The sequence below is a fragment of the Mus musculus genome, chromosome 15, assembly GCF_000001635.26.
Source record: "Mus musculus strain C57BL/6J chromosome 15, GRCm38.p6 C57BL/6J".
Taxonomy (NCBI): domain Eukaryota; kingdom Metazoa; phylum Chordata; class Mammalia; order Rodentia; family Muridae; genus Mus; species Mus musculus.
The window spans coordinates 62,145,166-62,166,727 of NC_000081.6; the positions used below are offsets into that span (position 1 = coordinate 62,145,166).

Sequence of the window (21,562 nt, forward strand, 5' to 3'; positions counted from 1 at the left end):
ATGTTTTAACCCGGTTCTGTTTGCCGGAGACAAAGGATAGAAATCAGTACAGTTTGGTTCCTGTGAGCTCACAACTGCCTCTTATTAACATATCATCCCCATTTACATCTTTGTACCTTGAAACTGATGCTTCACCCCTTTGACCTATAATGGTCCTGAGGCTGGGGAGGAGCCTACTACACAGCTGCTGAGCTAGACCACTGGTAGTACCGGGCTCTCCTGTGAATGTTAGTTCCGCAGTGACTGTGAAGTCCCCAGTACCACAGAGCTGACTCATCCTGCCAGCTGTTTTGTTTGCCGTTTCAGGTATCTGAACCTCCAGCTTCAGCATCTTTCAGTAGAAAACAAAATCCATACTTCTCCATCCATCCTGCTAGGTATCCACTTTTATCTTTTGAAATACTGGCTGTTCTAAAACTGTCAAGTGTGTGGGTGTGATTTTATAAGTTGTCATTTTAAATGTAATTATTATTCTACCTTGGCCCTTCCTCCCAAGGTTCTGAAAGAATAAAATGTGCTATATGGGGTTTGGAGTCTGAGGCCGGGGCATATCTCATGGACCATCCTGAGATGCATTGAGATGATATAGGCCATTCCAGTCCTGCGTTTCAGAAAGTAGTGCTTACTTTTGGAACCATTCCCTATCCTGACTCATAGTAAGTCTTCAAGAATATTTCATGAAAGGACAGATTTCTCAAGCATCCTGAATCATTTCATAGGAAGAGTTTCAACCTAGCACTTGCTTCTCTGTGGTTGAGCGTTTGTGAGACTCTGCCTGTGCTAGCTGTAAAAATAGGTTCTATGGAGTCTAATATAAATCAGAAAGTGATGTACTGATTTACTGAGTGCTAGAAAGGTTTTCCTTGTGTGGCCTGAGGATGATGACGTCATAAAGACATGTGGGGTCTGAACTAGAGTGTCTCAGCCTCCTCTGGTTGACATTTTGGATAAGATAGTTCTACAATTGGCTGCCCTGTGCATTATGACAGTTTCCTTCACCTTCTTTCTACTTAAGACAAGTGGCTCCACCAACCCTAGTTATAACAACTCAAAATGATTCTAGACATCAATCACCAAATGTTCCCTAACTGGGTGCAGAGAGTGCAGTCTCCTATTCACTAGAGACAGCGGTGGTTTTGTGGATCTCATGTCTTTCTTAACCTAGTGGAGTTGATGTGGGGCCCATCTAAAGAAAAGTTTGCATGTAACTTAGTGTATTGCTTCCCTCCTTCCTGTGACTCTAGGAGCCCTTTATTTTGGCTCACTGTTTGAGGTACCATCTATTATGGCAGTGAGAAGAACAGCTGTAGCTCTGGTGTCTGGAGGTTGAGGTGGATGGTTGCATGGCATCTGTAGTCAAGAAGCAGAGAGGTGAATTCTGGTACTCATCTGGATCTCCCCCCCCCCCATCTCTCTCTCTCTCTCTCTCTCTCTCTCTCTCTCTAAAATTCAGCACTAGACACCAGTCATGGCATACTGCTGCTCCTATTCATGAGGGCTGGTTTCATGCCTTGGGTAGTCTTCTCTGCAAACACCCTCACAGAACACCTAGGAAGGTGACACAAAGTCCAGTCAACAATGAAGACTAATCACCACGCTTGGTTGGGGAATATGTTGTGTTGGAAGTGAAACTCGTGCCTGTTCTAGGATGAACACTCTTCTCTTCCCAGACTGTGTGACCTTGAACATTTATTCAGCTTTCTGGATGGAAAGCCATCCCATGTCCCCAGGGCTCAGGGTTTCGGGTAATGAAAAATACAGATGTTAAATATTTCATCTTCCACCACACTCTAGAAAATGCTGGCTCTCTGTTTTTGAGTAACAGCATCTTCAGGAAAATGACTCGACTCTTGTATGAGATTCAGTTGACATTTTCTGTTTAGCCATAGAGAAGAGATTCAGGTCCTGAGATCTGTATCTGTCATAAAACCACCTTGGCTCAGAGCCTGAGCTCAGACGATATTTTCTACATCTACTACTTGCTAGCCAGCCTGAGATCTAGTCTGGATTTCACAGTCTCAGTGTGTGTGTTCGTCTATAAAATGAGGCTAATAAATACACTAGCATCACACTGTTACTGTGTTAAGGATTCAGAGGGAGGTATTGGTCTCTCTGGGGGCGTGTCCACTGGTCCTCCTTGACTCTAATCAATCCCCTGGCCAAAGCCTTTTCATTTTCACAGGACTCCAGTCCCATTCTGGAGATTCAGCGTTTAAGGAAAACAGCTTGTTGCTCTGTCCCCAATGCCATGGCAGTAGAAGTGGTGGTCTCAGGGACAGCTGGATGCCTCATTGGTAATGTCAGCCGGGTCCCTTTGAAGTGGTTTTAAGACCAATTTGGTAACTTGATTTGGAAAGTGGTATTGATGACTGTTAGGGCCCTGGCTGCCCATTAGCTGCTGCCTGGGTTGGCAAATTGGTTTAAATGGGATGAGTGGGGTCCCTTGGTCCCCAGGGCTCTTGGCTAAGGGCCAGGTTCTTTGTTAGGGAAAATCTGGGTAAAAAGACAAGTGAAAAGGTTTCCTGGAGCCTGCTTCTCCCCCCACCCCCAAATATGTGAATTCTGTTTTCCTCTGGGGGGCAAGGCCATGAGCTGATAACACCAGAGAAAGAGTTAGCCTGGAAGAGATGGGGGAGGGGCAAAGAGTTGGCCTGAGTGGATGGGGGAGGGGCAAGGTAGTTCAGAGGGGATGAATAGCGAGTATTTTCCAAGGACGACTCATCTGTCCTCCTGTTTAGAGACACGGTGGTGCTTACTGAACCCCTTGCTTCCTTTTCATTTCTTCTGCCTCTATCCCAGCCAGTGCTCGTGGGATGAACTTCCTGGTGTTCCTTATAGAAGACAAGTGTCTAAGGTTCTTGGGGGTTTACCTAAGGAGGACAGATGTGCTGCTGCCTCCGAGTCTGCTAAACACTCTCCATCACCCACATAGTACTGACGAACTTTTCCCAGAACAGTCATTCCAGTTTGCATTAGTACTCAACATGTGCAGAGTGTCCGTGTCCCCCCCCCCCCCCCCACGTGCCATGCATTGTCACACACCTCTATTGGGCTCATCTTGTCAGTTTGATGGGTAAGGTGCACATCTGGTTGGTTTGCTTACTGCCAGTGGCTGGGTGTTCTATCTGTGGGCACTTACTGTCTGGGAGAAAGGAGCCCAGAGGCAGCCTGTCTACTCAGTGCCTTCCTGCCCCACCTGCTCATGAGCACTTACTATGGGCCAGTTATTCCATTGATTATGTTGGGTACCTGATGTATCTGACATATCCCTGATGCCAGAGATATAGAGAACAGTATACAAATGTGGCTCTGCCCTGTGGGGGCGTAGAATCAAAGGGAAAAAGTAGTAAGTATTTGTAAGAGGAAGAAGTCAATGCCTGAACATCTTGCATTCTCCTGAATGGTTTTATGTTTGTTTGTTTTTTGGTTTCTCGAGACAGGGTTTCTCGAGACAGGGTTTCTCTGTATAGCCCTGGCTGTCCTGGAACTCACTCTGTAGACAAGGCTGGCCTCGAACTCAGAAATCCGCCTGCCTCTGCCTCCCAAGTGCTGGGATTAAAGGCGTGCGCCACCATTGCCCGGCTCTCCTGAATGTTTTTAAGTGGCCTTGTCACTCAAGGTAGAAAGGAAACCATACTCCTCTTTCTTGCCTTGCTCGCTGTCTCTGTAGGAGAAGGTACTGACTCACAAGGAGAGGAGAGAGATGGGGGTGGGGCGGGGTGGGGAATGAACACAGCACTTTTTAGAAATGAAGAGAAGAGCTCTTGTTTGGTAAGCACTCATCATGTGTTAGGCCCTGTGGGAAGAGCGCAGCCCAGGGCCAATCCATAGTGAGCCTCAGAGGTTCAGAAAGCTGGCCTCAGTCCCCATGTTTCAGTGGCCACTGTGGCGGCTGCTCTGTTTAGGTATGCAAGAGCTAGGCAGAGCCACACCCTCCCATGCCCGTGAGAAGCTTCTGCAGGGACAGCAGGCTCCTGGCCCCATGTGAACATCACCAGCACAGAGGGAATGCCAAACAAAGGGAATTGGCATGATTGAGTGACGCACTCTCCATGTTTCTTCATCCCTTCCAGAGAGCCGAGTTCTGTCACCACAGACATTGGCAGTGGCACTTGCATGCCCCTGGCAAGCAGTCTATCCTGAGGTGGAGGAAGTTGCCCTTGAGTTCTGGCTGGTAACCAGCACAGGTGAGGTGGAATGTCTGTCTCAAGGGATGGGAGAACCCACTCACGGCCATGTGCGCCTGCTGACTTCTCTGAGGAGACATACAGACCTGTCTCCCATTTGGAATATGATTCTGGATGGGCCAAAGTCAAGGTTTTCTTTAGAAGCAGTGGTGTGTCAATCAGGCGTGGGAGCTTCAGAGGAAGGTGATGGCCGCTATATGTAATGTAGTCATGCCCCTTAGGATGTTAGTTGGCATCCTCACCTTCGATCTCAAAATGTGACCGCAGTCCCAAATAGGGTGTCTAAAAAGGTTTTGTTCATCGAGGCCTCAGGTATGGGCCCTCAGCCTATGTGACTGGTGCGAGAAGCGGACACTGGGATAAAGATTTCACCAAAGAAGATAGCTGAGGAACTTGGGGGAGGTGGCCACAGCCAAGGCAGGGAGAGGGGCCCCAGGTAAAGTGGACCTGGCTGATTCCTGATTTCATGTGGCCTTGTAACTTGAGAACTAGGAGGAAATGACTTTCTGTCATTTAAAGCACCCAGCCCGTGATAATTTGTTACTGCTTGTCCTATGCGACAAACACAACGACAAGTGAGTCCCTTGCCGCTACAGCCGTCTTCTGAGTCTCAGCTGTGAGAGGGGACCTTGCACTATTCATGTCAGGCTGTGGGATTCAGAGTGACTGCACAGGGGCTTACTACAGGCAAGGCCCTGTTCGAAGCCTTTTAAGAAGCTGAACGCAGGGCGTGTTTCTGTGGGCCCTTGTGGGAGGAGATTCTTCCACTCTCCTTTATTGCTGAGTGAGTGGATGCCCTGAGTTGTTGACCGACTTGCCTAATGGTGCTCATCTGGGAAGGTGTTCAGCAGCAGTATAAGGACCAGGATCGTTATAGTCTTTGAAGCTCTCATACCTGACCCCTAAACTCCTTCAGCTTCCCAGTACTTAGACTATAGGACATCCATTGAAGGCAGATCTCTGAGATGAGATCTTGAGATCTTGTACATTCTGTGGTGTGCGTGTGTATGTGTGTGTATGTGTGTGTTTCATCCCCCCACCCCCTTGTACTGTCGCTGCTCCATCAGACCCCTTTACTTCTGTCTTCTCTCTGCAGACCTCATCTTCAATTGACATTGGCTTCCATCCCAGAACTCAGCCTGGCGTGTAGACCTGCCCTGTAATCCTCACACCTCACATAGCTAAATCAACAGGGGATGGCTTTTGGGAAATGACTTGTACCTATGAATCTGTCCTTTCCTCCCCGGCTCTGTCTAATCTTTCTTTCCATGCACAGTTCCCAGGGCTCTGGCATTCTCTGCCTGTTTTCAGAGGCATCTCTCATTATTGACCAATGTCAGACCCTAGGGAACGGAGAATAGCGCTAGCCCTGGACTTTCACAGCACTACTTACGGGAAAATGCATCACCCAGAGTGTTGGCCAGCCAAGGCACCAACCCAAGCCAGCCCTGCCCGGGTGGTTAGGTGCACTGGCCGCCTTAGTCACTGGCCAAAGACACTATACTTACTCTAGCCTTAGCCGATCCCACCTCTCTGATGGCTGAATTCCTGGAAAAGCTTTACGCCATGAGACATGGATTTTCCTTCTTGCTATATAACTGGAACCTTCATTTACTGAGTGCATGATCAGTGTCAGGGACTGTATTGAGCCTTTCTGACATAGCTTGTGAGTGTGTGTGTGTGTTTGCATATTGGTGCCCATTTGTGTGTTGATGTTAGAGGTCTACATTGAGAATCTTCTGCAATCCTTTTTTTCCCTTTTAAAGATTTATTTTTAAGACTAGGCATGGTGGCTCACACCTTTAATTCCAGCACTCCAGAGAGGGAGGCAGGAGGCAGGAGGCAGGAGGCAGGAGGCAGGTGGATCTCCTTGTGTTCAAGGCCAGCTGGTCTATATAGTGAGTTATATCCATGAAAGCCAGGGCTATCTAGAGAGAGAGAGAGAGAGAGAGAGAGAGAGAGAGAGAGAGAGAGAGAGAGAGAGAAAGACACGTTCAAACAAAAGTTGTTTTTGATATTTTAAATTTGATGTGTTTTTATGTGCGCTGGCATGTGTGTACGAGTACAGGTGGCCACAGAAGCCAGGGGCACTGGATCTCCTGGAGCTAGAGTTACAGGCAACTGTAAGCAGCACAGAGATTATAGAAATGCACTACTATGCCTGGCTTTTTACCTGTGGGCTGGGCATCTAAACTCTCAGGTTATCAACGCTTATATGGAAAACGCAACTGAGCTGTCTCTTCAGCAATCCTATGTTCCAGCCTTTCATCTGATGCTCCTTCTAACCTGATCTGGTCTCCTTCTGACTGGTTGGGATGCTAAGCTCTCAGCTCGGAAGCATGAGAGCTAACAGGAGAAAGTACTCTCATCAATATCAGGTGTCAAATATGTCCTGGGGTAATGAGTCAACCTGAAATGGCATGCTGTTCTTGTTGGCCCTTTGTACACAAGGAAAGATTAAGACCTGACTCATGGGTGCCATTAGCAGCAGGCTTTATAGCCACAAAGCCGTAGTGCCTTATGGGGAAGGTAAGCGTGGTTTCCCCAGTTGGGCCAAACTTGGGGCCTCAGACTCTTTGTAACTGTTCTACACTATCACTGATAAAGCCTGGGGCGGCACTCTCCTTAAACAAGTTCCAGGGGACCAATAGAGTCATCATGCATACAGAAAATTTGCTTAAGGAACCCTCTAGAGAAGAGCTAATTGCAGGAGGAAGAGGAGATAGGCAGTTAGTAACTCAGGAAGAGAGGACTAAAGATGGATCAGGGCAAGACAGCCATCAATCAACCCATAGGATCTTGGCCTGGAAGACCTTCTTCCAGTTATGTTCTCATAAGTTCTTAGTATACAAATCCACCATGAGGACTTGCCCTGGGTTCTAGTCCCTCCCCAGTATACATTGTCATAGGGGAGCAAGCATCCTCAGGGTCAATGGAGCCAAGATGGCTCCTGACCACACTGAGTACCACGGAGACATGATCTCACTCCATTGAGCAATGATCTGGGAATCTGAACCCTAGTAGGCTGAATGGGGAACTAGGACTTCCTGAGAGAGAGAGAGGAAGTGTCACCCATTATGCTTCTTCTATCCTCTCATGCACTCCGAAATCCCATATGGCTCCCTGCACAGAAATGTTCACAAGGGTGTCCTTGCCATACTAAAACCTGGTAGTCACTTCAGGGGTAGATCCGTGAATCCCGGGTAGGAGCCCAGGGTAGGTCAAGGCTTACATAGGCCTTAGGATGGTGAAAAAGACAGGGGTAGTTCATGGAGCCCTTGTACAGAACAGATAGTAAGAGATTCCAGCATGGCCTTGGGGTGAGGGCTGAAAAGTTATTCTCAGTAGGATAAGCCAAAAGGCATTTCAAAATTAATGAGCGGGTCTTGCGGTATATAATTCAATGGTATAACATTTACCTAGCAGACATGAGGACCCACGTTCAATATCTAACCCTGAACCAAACAGATGAAATATAGGTGTTTATTAGAGGAACTCGGGGATAATAGCACTGGCCTTTCACAGTTACTTCCCTTAACTCTGCATGACCCCCACTTGCCTCCAGAAGAACACTGGTTTGCCTATCTGTGGTCTGGGAAGCCCTTTGGACTGCCAGGTGGGTCCTGGGCTGATCTCCCAGGCTCTCCTTACTCTGCTCCATTCCTTAGAAAAATAAAACAAAACAAAACAACAACAACAATGACAAAAAAAAAAACAACAACAAAAAACAAAACAGGATTCAGTTAGTGTTGCTGCAGCAAATTTATTTAAAAACCAAACCAAACCAAACCAAACCAAACAAGTTTCAAACAAAAAGCATTTCCACCTGTGATGCCTGGCTTTCGAGGGATCAAAGATAAAGAAACAGATTGTAGTGTATGCTGTGTAAGCAGCTCAGACAAGCTGCCCGGCCTCAGTAGGTCCGGGGAGACCACAAGCCTGCAGTTTCCCTGTCTCAGCAGAGAGGCAGGAACCTGTTAACCTGTCTTAGAAGCTAATAAAAAGATCGCAATGAGATCATGTCTGTTAAAGCCCTTTGAGTTCCTGGAGCTCCCGTGCTATACCGCGCTGTATTAACAGCATCCTTACTGCTTATTCAGCAAAATGATCACCTAGCTAAGAACTGAATTCTTCTTCCCCTCCTTCCGGTCCCTGGTTTCCTTAAGCGTTGCAGTTGATGCTTTCTTTGCATTTTGAAAAGCTGCCTTCGAAAAACATTAAGTGGATAATTATTTTAAACCTTCTGTCTTAGAGCCTCATTTTGTGCTGAGTCCTTTGTCTCTGTTAAAGACTGTGAACTTCTGCTGGCAGAAGTCACTGACGCTCGGGCGGAGGAACCCGGGAGGTCACGGCTGGGAGCAGTCAGTTGTATTTGCCTCCGGGTCATGCCTTTAAGTAATCATGCTTGCATTTTCTAGATTATTCTTTTCGGTGAGCAGGGCATGTCTGCATTTTCTCAATGAGCAAAGGGACGGTCTGCCTTCGAGGGACGGGGCAGCCAGCCGATGTTCTGAAAATTTCTAGTGCTGGATGACTGGTGGGGTGTCAGCAGCTCAGCCCACATTTCTCCCAAACTCTCTCCTCCCTCTTTCTAATGAGAAAATTAAAGCTGGAACACACAACTGCAGACCTGGGACTGAAACCCAAAGCTCATTCCCTTTGTCTATTAAAAAAAAAAAAAATTCTGGGCATACATCTTAAATCCTGGCATGTGGGAGGACGATGCAGGTGGATCTCTATGAGTTTGAGACCATCTTGGTCTATATAGAGAGTGTAGACCAGAGTCTAGGAAAAGACCCTTTCTCAAAAAATAAAAAATAAAAAAATAAATTGCTTGATTAAGGACTAGGAATTCTGTTGTAAATCAATTCTACATGCACTTCTAGATGTTCTCTGTCTTTTGTGTATTGAATGGGATTCATACTCTGGTGACAGGGGTCAAAGCTGCTGGCCAATACAATCTTAGTGATCAGAGATGAAGAGAGAACAGGGCAAAGCTGGTCAAGCAGGTTGCCTGAAGGTCTGTGGACAAGATACAAAGCCTGAAACAATGATGGTCTTGAATGTTCTTCGGAGCTGGAAGCAAGACCATCAATGTGTGCTACACAAAAGCAAACCGGAAGACTTGCCCGTAGGGTCGTACTAACCAGCTGTTACTGTCAGCCTTCTACACGGGCTTTAGAATAGTCTCTGAGAATCATTCCTAGAAGTGAGAGATGCCTGGGAATGTCCGGATTTGAGTTACACCAAGGTTTTGCTGTGAGTAGTGCTGGCCCAGTCAGACTTCACTTATAACTGACCTGCTGCTGCTACTCCTCGGCCACTACCTTTTCCTTTAATTTTTTTTTTAAATTTCTTGTTTGTTTGTTTATTTTTATTTGTTCGTGGAGACAGGGTCTTTTTTTTGCAGTCCTGACTGTCCAGAGTTTGGTATGTAAATCAGGCTGGCCTCAAATGTAGAGATCCTCCTATCTCTGCTTCCTGAGTGCTGGGGTCAAAGGCATGTGCTACTGTACCCAACAGCATCCACCTGCTTCCATGTTGTATTGGTTTTTTCACACTCTTCCAAGTGATCTGTCTCACATGGGTTAGCACATAGGGCTAGGGCATTGATGCTGGTTGTGCCTCTTAGGTTAGCACATAGGGCTAGGGCACTGATGCTCGTCATGCCCTTCAGGTTAGCACATGGGGATAGGACACTGATTCTGGTCATGCCTCTCAGGTTAGCACATGGGGCTAGGGCACTGATGCTGGTTGTGCCCCTCAGGTTAGCACATAGGGCTAGGGCACTGATGCTGGCTGGTCAAGCCTCTCTATCTCTCTTCTTCATATTGTTTGTTGAGCCCAAGTCTTGCTACTTAGACAGGCTGGCATCCATACTCCTGCTTCCAGTGCAAGAGTGCCAGGATTACAATTATACACCACATGCCTGGCTGAGGAATAAGGATTCAGAGCCCTTCCTAGCACAGCGATTTCCCCATGTGACAGTGACTGAGTTTCTCTTTTTGGTTGGGACTTCAGATGTCTTAGCTCATCCCTTTGCTGACATCACCCATGGGCACAGGTCGTCAGTTCTCCTGTTTTATACTTGGAATGGCTGGAATAAATTGTGTGGGAATTTATGATGCTTTTAGAGCTTAGCAAGATGAGGTGACATGGTGCTCTGTGTCCTGGCTGGAACTTGTGATGTCTTTGAACAAGTCTGGATCTGGAGATAGCATTTGTAAAGAGGTCGTGAAAGTGACATGAAATCATTGGGATGGGGCCATCCAGTCTGACCAGCATAGGGATGTTTGAACAAGAGAAGACAGCACGGGGGTGGGGGTGGGGGTGGGGGTGGGGGGCCAGTGGGAGGTGTCATGCACAAGCAGGCCAAGGAGAAAAAGCCTGCTACAGCGCAGCCTCTGATGCTTTTTCATGGTCCCCCCCCCCACCCCCCAGGCCAACAAAGACATTTAGGCAGCATCAGTGGTTAAAGTCAAGATTTCTATAGGCAATGTTTTCATTTCCATTGCAAGCGAATCCACAAACAGCAATAGGCTGTTAGCAATTAGGTTCCACGTTACTAAGCACATTGGCCTTGGGAGCCTCTGAAACTCTGGTGTGGCATCTCATAGTCTTTATCGGCACTGTTTCCATTCGGCAGATGTAACACCTCGTGAAGGGCACCAAGTATCTTGGACTAGGGATCTAGGTATTTCATGCAAGAGTTAAATTTGAAGCTGGTGCTCAGCTCCAAGGCTGAATTTACTCACTGTCTATCTTCTTTTGTTACAGTGGGTCTGGGTGACTGATTTCATTCATAACAACAGCATGCCACTAAGAATGGAAAAAGACATCCATCCATGCCCAAAGGAAGCCCTGTCTTTAGCCCGCAGCTTCGGGCTGAGCCTTCCAACCGCTCTTCTCCCAACCTTGGAAGGAGGATCCTGAGCTGGACTTGTGAAGGCTGTAGCTACAGCTGTGACTGTAGCCATGGGGATCTGTTCCCTGCCCTTACTCAATGCCATCAAAGCCCATGTATGGACCAGTTCAGTGCTAGCATCTGGGCTACCGTAGGCTTACCCTGCATATCTTATTCTGCCTCCCACTCAGTGAAGTTGGCACAGTGAGGACTCCATTACCTCCTTGTATTTTCTGTAGTGAAAGGAAGACGGGCCCCTGCAGGTCATTTGCAAAATGATGAAAAACTGGTCTACCCACACAATGGAGGCAACTGTCAGTAAAAGTTTGGTTCTACTGTTGATTTTTTTCTTTTTTAAAGAATGACGTGGTGGTGGTGGCACATGCCTTTAATCCCAGCACTTGGGAGGCAGAGGCAGGCGGATTTCTGAGTTCCAGGTCAGCCTGGTCTACAAAGAGAGTTCCAGGACAGCCAGGGCTATACAGAGAAACCCTGTCTCGAAAAACCACCAAAAAAAAAAGAAAGAAAGAAAAAGGAATGACTTTCATGGGCCCCAGGTGTTACAGTAAATACTGTTCTCCTCCTCCTCCTCCTCCTCCTCCTCCTCCTCCTCCTCCTCCTCCTCCTCCTCCTCCTCCTCCTCCTCCTCCTCCTTCTCCTCCTCCTCTTCCTCCTCCTCCCTATCACCACAACCACCATCACTATTCTTCCCTGTAGATATCAGATAGGATCAAGGAACTTTTTAAACCACTGCCAGACTCTACCTTAGAAGTTAGGACAGTCTCTTAGATTCAGAGATGTCAAATGACAGTTATTTGCAAAGCTTGGCAGAATCTACATTCTGTTCCTAAGCACTGGGAAGAGCAAACAGGTACCGCTTGTGATATGAACCCCTTCTCACACTTGGGTTTCAGGTGTGTCTTCTACAAATCGGGGCTACCCTGTGTCTAGTTACCTACAGGTAACTAGATTGAGAGTTGGGCCAGTGATGTGTCTAGGAGTCCATAGCCTATTATTCTCCTTGGTGTGCAAGAGTGTGCAGTGACTTTGCTGAGGTGCTGCCGTGACCGGAAGTTTGCACACACAGGTGCACTCACGCGGGCAGCCTCCTACAGGCTTTCAGGAAAGTGGGGTGTGGGGCATAACTCCCAGGTGCTCTGCTGTTTCGTGTTCCTCAGGCTGAAACTTCAGAGCAGGGCACAGCTTGTGCAACCTTAAGGACAGATGCATTCTTAGATCTTGACCCTGGTGTTGAATTTCCTGGCACCAAGATTTCAGCTGACTGATCAAAGCAGAATGTCTCAAATAGGAGTGGGGCACATAGAAACCAGGGTGGCTGGGGACTGTATGGGTGTATATGGATGTGACTGATCTGAGGGTCATGGGAGCTGTAATTCATGTTAATATAATCATTTAGCACCCTTTGTGCTAACTCTAGAAAGCTTCCTGCTTTCTGTTTGACTTGATCCAGGTTTTGGGGGAGGCAGCTGTTGTAAAAACTATGTTGTACACTGGCAAGCCTGAAGCTTATTCGCCTGGGAAAGTAAGACACAGAGCCAGGATGAACTTAGAACCCCAAAGTACAAAGTATACTTGGATGTTTGGGATGCTGGGCATTTGTTCTTCATAGCTAAGTGTTTGCAGTCTCCCTGGTGGAAATAGTAATCTGCTAGTAGGCATGGGTACCATGGAGCCAAGCCGAACTGGGTGAGTACCATCTTTGTAACTCACTGTGAGTTGGATACTATGGAAACAGGGCATCATCAATCAGTTGAGGGCATCAGTGAATAATCCAAGGCTGTCTTCATGGCAAAGATCAGAATCTAGCATGTGGCCAGCGTTCTCATGTCCTTGTCACATATGCTTTTAAGACTGAAGGTTGGTAGGAGTGTGGTGAAGTGAGTGTGCCTAGGTGTTGGTGTCTCTCTGAAGGAGGAGGGGAAGGGAGGAGGCACACATAACCACAGTGGTTGGTGATTCTGCTAATTGTCTCCCCAATGCTTCCCTCTAAGCGTGTTCATCATTATGAAGACACTCCTGAAGCCCTGCTCTAGACTCTGGGCATATGGCTGTGAAGAGATGTGGGATTTGCTCTAAGAGAAAGCCTTGGTACTACAGAGTCCTCAGGGAAGGAGGCAGGGAGTTCCACTTTGTACTCTTCCACACACTTGTCCAGTAATGGTAGGAAGGCGAGGACCTTTGTCAGCCCTTAGGTTATCTTGTCAAGCTTGGCAGCACCCTGCTCAGCTCCCAGAGAAGACCCCTACTGAGCTTATTCCCAGGCGAGGAATGGATCTTTTGCTGCAGTGGGCCTCATGCTTACCTCCTCTTGTTCACTTTTGATGGCTCCCATCCTCCCCAACCAGCATGAAGGGTCTCTTGTATCCAGCAGTTTCACCTTTTGCAGAACAACTTCCTGGAAAACTTTCTCCCCAGCTTTACCACCCTACTATTTCGCTACAAGGAACCATTTTAAGCAGACATTCTGCAGGCCACCCTCATTTCCATCCCAGCCCTAATTACTGGAGTTTATGAAGTTGCAGGAGCCATATTCTCTAAAAGGTGGCCTTATTTGTCTCAAGGCATCAGCTGAAGAGTTGTAGGTAGCCAAGACTCCAGCCTTGGAGGCCAGGCTTCTGTGGCCTTTCTGGTCTTCTGCCTCCTGGAGGGCTGTAGATAGGAGACACCCTTCCTGGAAAGACAACAGTTTAGGGACACTACAGATAAGGCCAGGCGGGGTGTGCCTGGTCGGCCCAGAATAAAAGGCTTACCAGGAGAAGTTTCTTAGGAATCCACCTTCCTGAGGTGGGTCCTGACGATAAAGATGCCTTTGAAGTTCCGTTGGTGAGAGATAGGATCTTTGCGGGCAGAGCCTGTCACCAGGGAGCCTTCTGGATGGATGTCCCCAGATAGCCAGATCAGCAGGCCAGAGATAGAGAGAAAGAGCACTTATCTAGGAGGGCCTCTGCAGGACTGGCTTTGAGGTACTTCCTTCCTGTCAGCCCACTTCTGGAGTCTTTCTTCACTCTGCAGATGCAGAAACTGAGGCAGAGGTCACCTTTTTTTTTTTTTTTTTTAAGTCCCAATAAGCATTGTCCTTGTTTGCAGCCACTGGAGACTTCAGAATGTGGTGTTACACATCGTGGACATTGAACACATACTAAAGCCAAGCACTGTTCTGCATTCAGGGATTACAGAAACCAATTATCACACTTTTTCCCAGAGAACATTCTGGGTCTTCTGACTGGAGAGAGCTTAGATGGGCAAGCATGCCATTCCAGCCAAGGTTCTGAGTGTGATTCGGGGAACAGGTCAGCACACAGAGGAGCTTGCGGTTGGACTTATGCTGAGAGAGAGAGGTAGAAGAAGGAAGGTAGGAAAAAGTGAGCAAAAACCAGACTTTGAGAGGACCTCTTAAATTCTGGCTGAGCGTAGAGAGTGCAATGGATTTTTAAGTAGAGGATGAGTATGGCTTTTTACACACCTGAGGTCTCTGCATTATGGAAACATCACTGAAAAGGAAGAAACTGGCAGTGGTGGAGGTGAACTCGAAGGCATAGCTTAGTGGTAGAGCACATAGCCCTGGTTTGATTGCCATCCCTGAAGAAACACACAAATGCAGGGGGTTGGTTGGTGAGGAAGGGGGCCATCTAGCCTGGGACAGACATTGGTGAATTGGAAACCCCTGATACAAGAGAATTTTCCCAGAGTATCTTCAGACATCATTACCTTTATCCTAGGGGCTGGGACACTGCCTGATTGAGGTGGCCATTGAGAATTCAAGTGTACCTCTTGGTCCCTGATGCAGAAATGAAGTCCCCAGCATGCTCAAGAAGAGCTTCCTTGGAGGATGAGAGGCATGGGAATCTAAGGTATGCTGTGCTTGTTCTTGGAGACTTGGTAGGGCATGCATGCTGGACTGGTTGCAGGCTAGATGTTCTTACAGAAGGACTGTTCTGCTGCTGCTGACAGATGTACAGACGAATGCAGAGACAGTGAAGGGCTCTCTACTGAATAAAAAGCCAGACCTGGGCCTTTTCACAGAAGGAAATCCATCCACAATCCAGGCTGTGGACTGGAAACAAAAGTTTAGCTGCCAATGGTCTTGTAAAGGGGGCTGGAGAAGTTCAGATCTTGGAATTAGGCCTAGAAACATTAGAATCCAGACCACGGAGCTCCCCAGATCCTGACCTCAGTCCCAATATGGGGCACAAAGGTGTTAGATCAACCCAGAGGTGGATGTGTGCTTCACTGCGTACATTCCACAGAACCACAAAGTGCGCTTCTGTTGAATGAAGCAGCTGCCACGAGGCTCAGAAACGTTCATGGGCACCCTGGGAGGAGCTTATGCTGTAATCCCAAGCTTAGATGGAGGTCCATCCTGGGTTAGGGATGACATAGTGGCAGTCATCTCCTCTGAAGATGGAAACAGGGGATTTCAATCCTCTATAATTGCTTTCAATGCCAGCTTCATCTATGAAGATGGGAGATGAACTGGTAGTTCTCAAATGCCCCAAAGCCTGAAACCACCTTATTGAAAAGTAGACTGGAAAAGTCTGCCTCTCCAGCCAAAAATAAAAATGAAATGTGATGTGTACCTTGAGGTACTAATATTCTAAAAGGGCCAAAAGCAGGTTCTTAGGTGGTTTTTGATATGACCCCTCTTGTCACCTCTTAGCCACCACAGCACAGTGGTCAGCATACAAACAGGCCTCCTGATTTATAAATAAAGTTTTATTAGACTCCAACCATACCCATTCTCCTCTATTTTTTCTGTGCTGATTTGTCGCTTTAGGGGCAGAGTCCAGTCATGGCAGAGAGCTTGTGCCCTACAGAGTCAGAAAGGTTTCTGTCCCTTAAAGGAAAAAAACTGGCCAGTCCCTGCTGTAAGCTGCTCTTCCGGTACCGGGGCTGAGCTCTTCTTTGCAGAATGTGGAGCATTCTGCGGGCCGTTTCTCAGTATTTCCTTGCTTCTCAGAGCATGCCAGTGCGAGCAGGGCCAGCAGCAGGTGAGCGAGCAGCTGGCATTCACAGCGGCTCTCCTTGACCTCATAGGCTAAGCTTATCCTGCATACCTCTGCCAGTAGGCAACAACCCAGGCCCACGCTGCTAGGAGAGGCTTTTCCAAATCCATCACTTGGGGATTGCTGGGTAAGAGTTTGCATTGGTGATCATAGAGAGCATGGGACATATCTCTTCCCATCTTCCCATGGAGTATCCCTAGCCCCTGCCTGGCCTGATATGTAAGTTAATTTTATTTTTATTACTATTATTATTACTGTGACAATATACCCAACAAAAGCCAAGGGAGGGTTTATTTTTGGCTTACAGTTTGGTTCTCCGTAGTGGGGAATGCACGGAGGCAGGAGCATGAAGTAGCTAATCACATTGTATTTGTAATTCAGAGAGCGATGCCTATACTGGCCTTCTATTTGCTTTATCAGTTTCATTTAGTTCAGGATCCTGACCAATGGCATGGTTCTGTTCATCCTTAGAGTGAGTCTTCCTTCTTAACCTTAAACTATTTAAGTTACTCAACTTAACCCAGTCTAGAAACTCTCTCACACAGATCTTCTGGAAATTTGTCTCGAGGAGACGCTAGATTCTGTTACATGAGCAATTGATGTTAGCCATTACCCCTGGGATTAAATCGGGATTCCAATAATACTTTATGACTGGAAGGAAGACTCTAGAAAAGGAGATAGCCATGACCTTTCAGGGTTGAATGCTAGAGCCCAGCTTCTAGAACCCATGGCAGGCTGCTGGGTGACCTTGGACAAGGAGCCTGACTCTCATGGCTTTGATTTCCTCATTTGGAAAGTGGGGGTTAAGCCTAGTCCTGACAGGACCATGAGAGATACAGGCATGACAATGGGTCACATGCAGGAAGCATTCTTGACCCATTGCCAGGGTGCTGAGAAGACAGGCTGTTACAGGCTCAGGGGCATTTGCCGGGGACTCCTGAGAGACAAAGAGTAAAAGGAGAAGCAGTCCTTTGATAGTCTTGCCAAAGGAAATTCCCAGCAGGTGAGAGTGTTGAAGATGGAATAGCAAGCCTTTCCTCACCTGGTCCGCTCTTGAGAAAGCCAGCCTCGGCGTGCTTGTCTTCCTCCACGGAACAGGGAGAGGCAGGGTGTCTCCTGTGGGTTGTCAACAGCACCTCAGCGCTGCAGAGGCCCCAACAGGACCTGGAAGCTGCACACTGAAGCACGCAGGGGGCAAATTCCATTCTTGTCACCCCCCCAGCGTTGGTTAGGTGCTCCCTTTGCCCTCTGTGGGTAAGTTACCTTCACTGGCCTGCTTTCCCATTTCAGAGAAAGTCACTGGACTGAACAGCAAGTAAGTAGTCAGGGAACCTCTTGCCATTTGCCAGTTACCCACAGAGCCCTGGCTCGTTCCAAAAGCAGCTATTGAACCATGGCCTAAACAAATTAAGAAGGACTCCTGCCTCCTGTACTCTTGGCCCTGGAGTTTTGGAGAGAAATCACTTTTATTTTTTATGAGTTAGATCTTCTCAGCCCAATTTAATCAGCTTTGAAATATACCTATACTAGGATACAGACCTGATAAACAGATACCATTATGCAGGGAAGAACTAGACGTCGGTTGCCCCTGGAAGCCACAAGGTGAAACTCTTGCCTGTATATGCCCTTGCTATACATTATATGTACATGGTCTGTAAAATCTTGGGGGGGGGGGTAATCAGCCTGCTCAGGAGAAAAGATACCAGAAGGTCCCCATTTATGGGTATAAAAACAGTGCAGGTTTCTGAGATAAATTGAATGTGGCCAGAGGCACAGAATTGGTTGCCTAGGCATTAGGACTAGATTTAGGTTAAGTGCTCACCTCTGGTTTGATTGTCTCTGCCTGTATTTTATGCAGACAGCAGTCTGTCGGGATTCTATGATGGGCTGGAATCCCACTTGGACCCCAATTTGCAGGAACCTAAATTTATCCATGCTCTTAAGCACCCCACTGCAGAGGCTGGTCTCAGTTACCTTTCAGAAAAAGGCTTAATTCAGGTTGCTGAGTTTTGAAATCGCATCTAGACCTCCCTGTGAGGTGTTGCACGAACATTTGTGGGAATCAGTTAGCATCCGTTCATATGCAGATCTGGGTTTTTTTCTACTCTTATCTGAACACTGTAGGAAGGAGAGGCCCGGACCTCTCAGAGCTGAGGCTATCAGAGACTGTTGGATCCACCTGTATACTGCAGGGCTCAATAAGCTGACATGGCGCTGACTGCACCCACATCCACCCACATCTGCTTTCTCTCCCTAGAGACCATGTTCCTGTATCTGTATTGAGGCTAGAGGATAACTTAAGAGTATTGTCTTCAGGAATGCCATCACTTTCTTTGAAACAGCTTCTCGAATCGGTCTGGAGCTCACTAATTATGTTAGATGGGTTGGCCAGCGAACCCCTAAGACTTGCTTCCCTGCCTTCCTGGGATGGAGATTCTGAGTGTGTACCTCCATGCCCAGCAAGGTTGCTTTCTTCAACTTGCCCTTTGATGCTTTCTGAGTTTGTCCGTTTCCCATATCCTGAGTCGTTTTTAGGGCTTTAGGGTTTCATCCATGCTTAATTATCATATATAGGCATGGAGGTAGAGAATTATTTGTCATCTCTTTTTCATCCAATCATGTTTATATCTTAAACTTTCATCATTTATATTAAAGCACCGTACAATGCTCATTTCTATCAGTGTGTCATGGTTAGTGAAGCTGATTATATTTAAAACCAGTTGGCATACAAGGGACTCCAGTTTGCTCTTACACCTGGGGTTTTTTTTTTTGTGTGTGTGTGTGTGTGGGGGGGGGGGGGTGCGGCTGTGCACCTCTCTGCATGTAAGTTTTCTTGGAAATCATTTGGACACATTCTCAGCAGAAGGTTTATTGAGTCAAAGGCCACAGTTTAATAACTCTTGACCCATATTGCCAAATTACTTTAAATAGGGTTGTTTACACTGCCTCAGTTAACAGGAGGACATGCCAGCTTTACCACCCACCAATGTCGATTAGTATTTTAAAAAAACATGTTATTTAATAGGTACAAAATAATCTCTTTTTAATTCACATATATTTATTCTAGGGAGGATCTATCCCCCCACCCCCATCTGTTTGTTTACCAACTCTCTTTGAGAATGCTGACCTTCACCTACACCAACACCTGCTGCTTCTAGAAGCTACTTTATTCTTTTCCATGTGAATCCCTTCAAGATGACCCAGGGGTAGTGTTGGCCTAACTTCAAGTGTGTGAACTTCAACATTGAGCCTTTGTGTGAAAATGATGTTTTTTTGTTTGTTTGTTTTTTGTTTGTTTGTTTGTTTGTTTTTTTTGTTTTTGTTTTTTGTTTTTTTGTTTTTTTTTTTTTTTTTTGACTTGCTTCAGAGCTTGAAGGCCAGGACCGAAACAACTTATTCTTAACCTATGAAGCCACCAAATTGGCCCCTGGCCCCTGGGCTTTGTGACTTTGAACTTAACACTTGTTTCTCTTCCTCTCTCCTGCCCCAGCTTTGCTTGATGAGCAAAACAGGATTTTTCTGAAGAAAAATCTTTGAGATACACCCCCTCAACTATTTTTGGGTTTCTTACTTTGTGGGAGGGAGAGAGAGAGAGAGAGAGAGAGAGAGTGAGAGAGAGTCAGAGAGTCATGTGTTCCTGTTAAGGTTTGTTTTAAGTATGAGCAGTTGTTTACCTTTCTAGACAGCTTTCTTTGATTTTCTTCTCCCTGCCTAACCCACAGCATCCTGTGGCCTTGAGGCTTCTTCAGCACCTTGTCTCTGCTCTCTGCCCCAAAGCATGCTGGAGCTCCTTCAACTCTCTAGCTGGAGCCCCTTTTGCACAAGGAAGGCCTACAGTAGCTGGAAGAGCCCAGCAGAGAATTTCTAGACCTTTGCTGTCCCAAAGGAAGAGAGGAGTTTGCCTGGATGCGTAGCCGTGCCCACAGTCACCTGGGTGTACGTGAGCGGAACCGGAACTTCAGCTGAGATTTGCAGTTTCTCTCTGGGGCTATTGCTCCCAGCCCTTTGGTCCCTGAGTCCTCTCTCTGACTTCCTTATAGTGCTCCTGCTTCGATTCCTCCTGGGCTTCAGAGCGATGCATTCGTTTCGCATTGTTTGATGCAGGGTTTCATGTTGACCAAGTTGGCATTAGCTGTACTCAAGGCTTCCGATCCTTCTGCCCCTACCTCTCTACCACTGTGTATACTTCCCATGTGAGATATATATTATATTCCATGTGGATTCCTTCAAGATGAGCCAATGGCAGTGTAGTATAAGTGAAGAAACTTGAACATTGAGCCCGTGTGTGAAATGCTGCTTTTTTTTTTTTTCTTCTAATTATGATGGAAAAGATGTATGAAAATCAAGAGGGACTGAGGGATTGCTGTATAGATATGTCTGCCTGTAAACGCATGACCACATCTGTTGTTGCACACTCAGACCTGTCTTACACAAACATCTTCAACCTCATTTTACTCTGCCATTGGCAATAAAATAGCTTTTATTTAAAAAAATAAATTAAAAACCCCCAAAACAGTGATCACATGGTAAACCCCAAACTGGAGGCTGGGTGACTCCAGCGAGTGACTTCTTTGGGATTGATATCTTCTTTGATGAGATTCATGGTTGGCTTCTGTCCTGTCCTGGGCTGACTCATAGGTTGATAGTTGACCCGGGGTCACTTGAGATCATTTTCATATTTAAGAACTCATTTGTATGTTTGTTTCTTTTTTTCCTTTGTCAGTATTTCCCTCCTCACCCCTGTGTGTGGATATGTGTACTGGGGTGTCATGAAACTACTTAGAGGAGGTTCTCTGTGGGGCATAAGCGAAAACTCACAAGGATCGTTGGAAAGCAAAATAAAACGAAACAAACCCTGCCAGTAAGTTCTTGTCTGTGTTGCTCAATGCCTCCTTCTCCACCTCAGGACTTGTTAACCTCACAGGAACTCTGGGCTGGATTCCTCCTTCAGCACAGCACAGTCCTGGTATGGGAGTTTAGGAGATTCTGTTCTTAAGGAAGTATTACGCGGTATTCCCTCTCTCTCTGCTATGGATTAGACCTCCCACTTGACATCCTCTTTGCTCTGTTCAGCTGGCTTAAGGAAGAGTTAAGGACTTCTTTTGGCTTTCGAAATCCCGATTGCCTGGAGCGTGAGTCTTTTTCTGGGGCTTAGGTCTTGCTCTATGTAGGTTGACCTGTGGCTCCAGCTTGCTCCCCTTTTTCCTGTTGAGTGTTGGCGACATCCTGGTTTTCTTGAGTCATTAGTAAAGTGGAGGATACCCATTTCATGCTTTCATAAAGCCCTCAACCCTCTGACATAAACTTAGGCCTTATCCATGTGACTAACTGGCTAAATGAAAGATGTGTTGCTAACAGTGCGCTACGTCTCTGTAGTAGCCTCATCACTCTGGAATCTCCAGAAAAGACTTTCTGAGGATGTGTGGAACCCTAGGGATTTGTGGCAT

The 21,562-nt window shown here is 46.8% G+C and overlaps 1 long non-coding RNA gene across 3 annotated transcripts in view; it reads left to right on the top strand.

Annotated features, from left to right (window-relative positions):
• Nucleotides 1-21,562, top strand: part of Pvt1 (Pvt1 oncogene) — a 222,230-nt gene that overhangs the window by 107,180 nt on the left and 93,488 nt on the right. The window contains exons 3-4 of one of the 3 annotated variants that reach the window (NR_003368.2): nucleotides 4,074-4,187; nucleotides 14,832-14,963. The exons of the other annotated variants lie outside the window; for them this stretch is intronic. This is a non-coding gene — a long non-coding RNA (Pvt1 oncogene). The remainder of the gene's footprint in view (nucleotides 1-4,073; nucleotides 4,188-14,831; nucleotides 14,964-21,562) is intronic. 3 annotated transcript variants of the gene reach the window in all.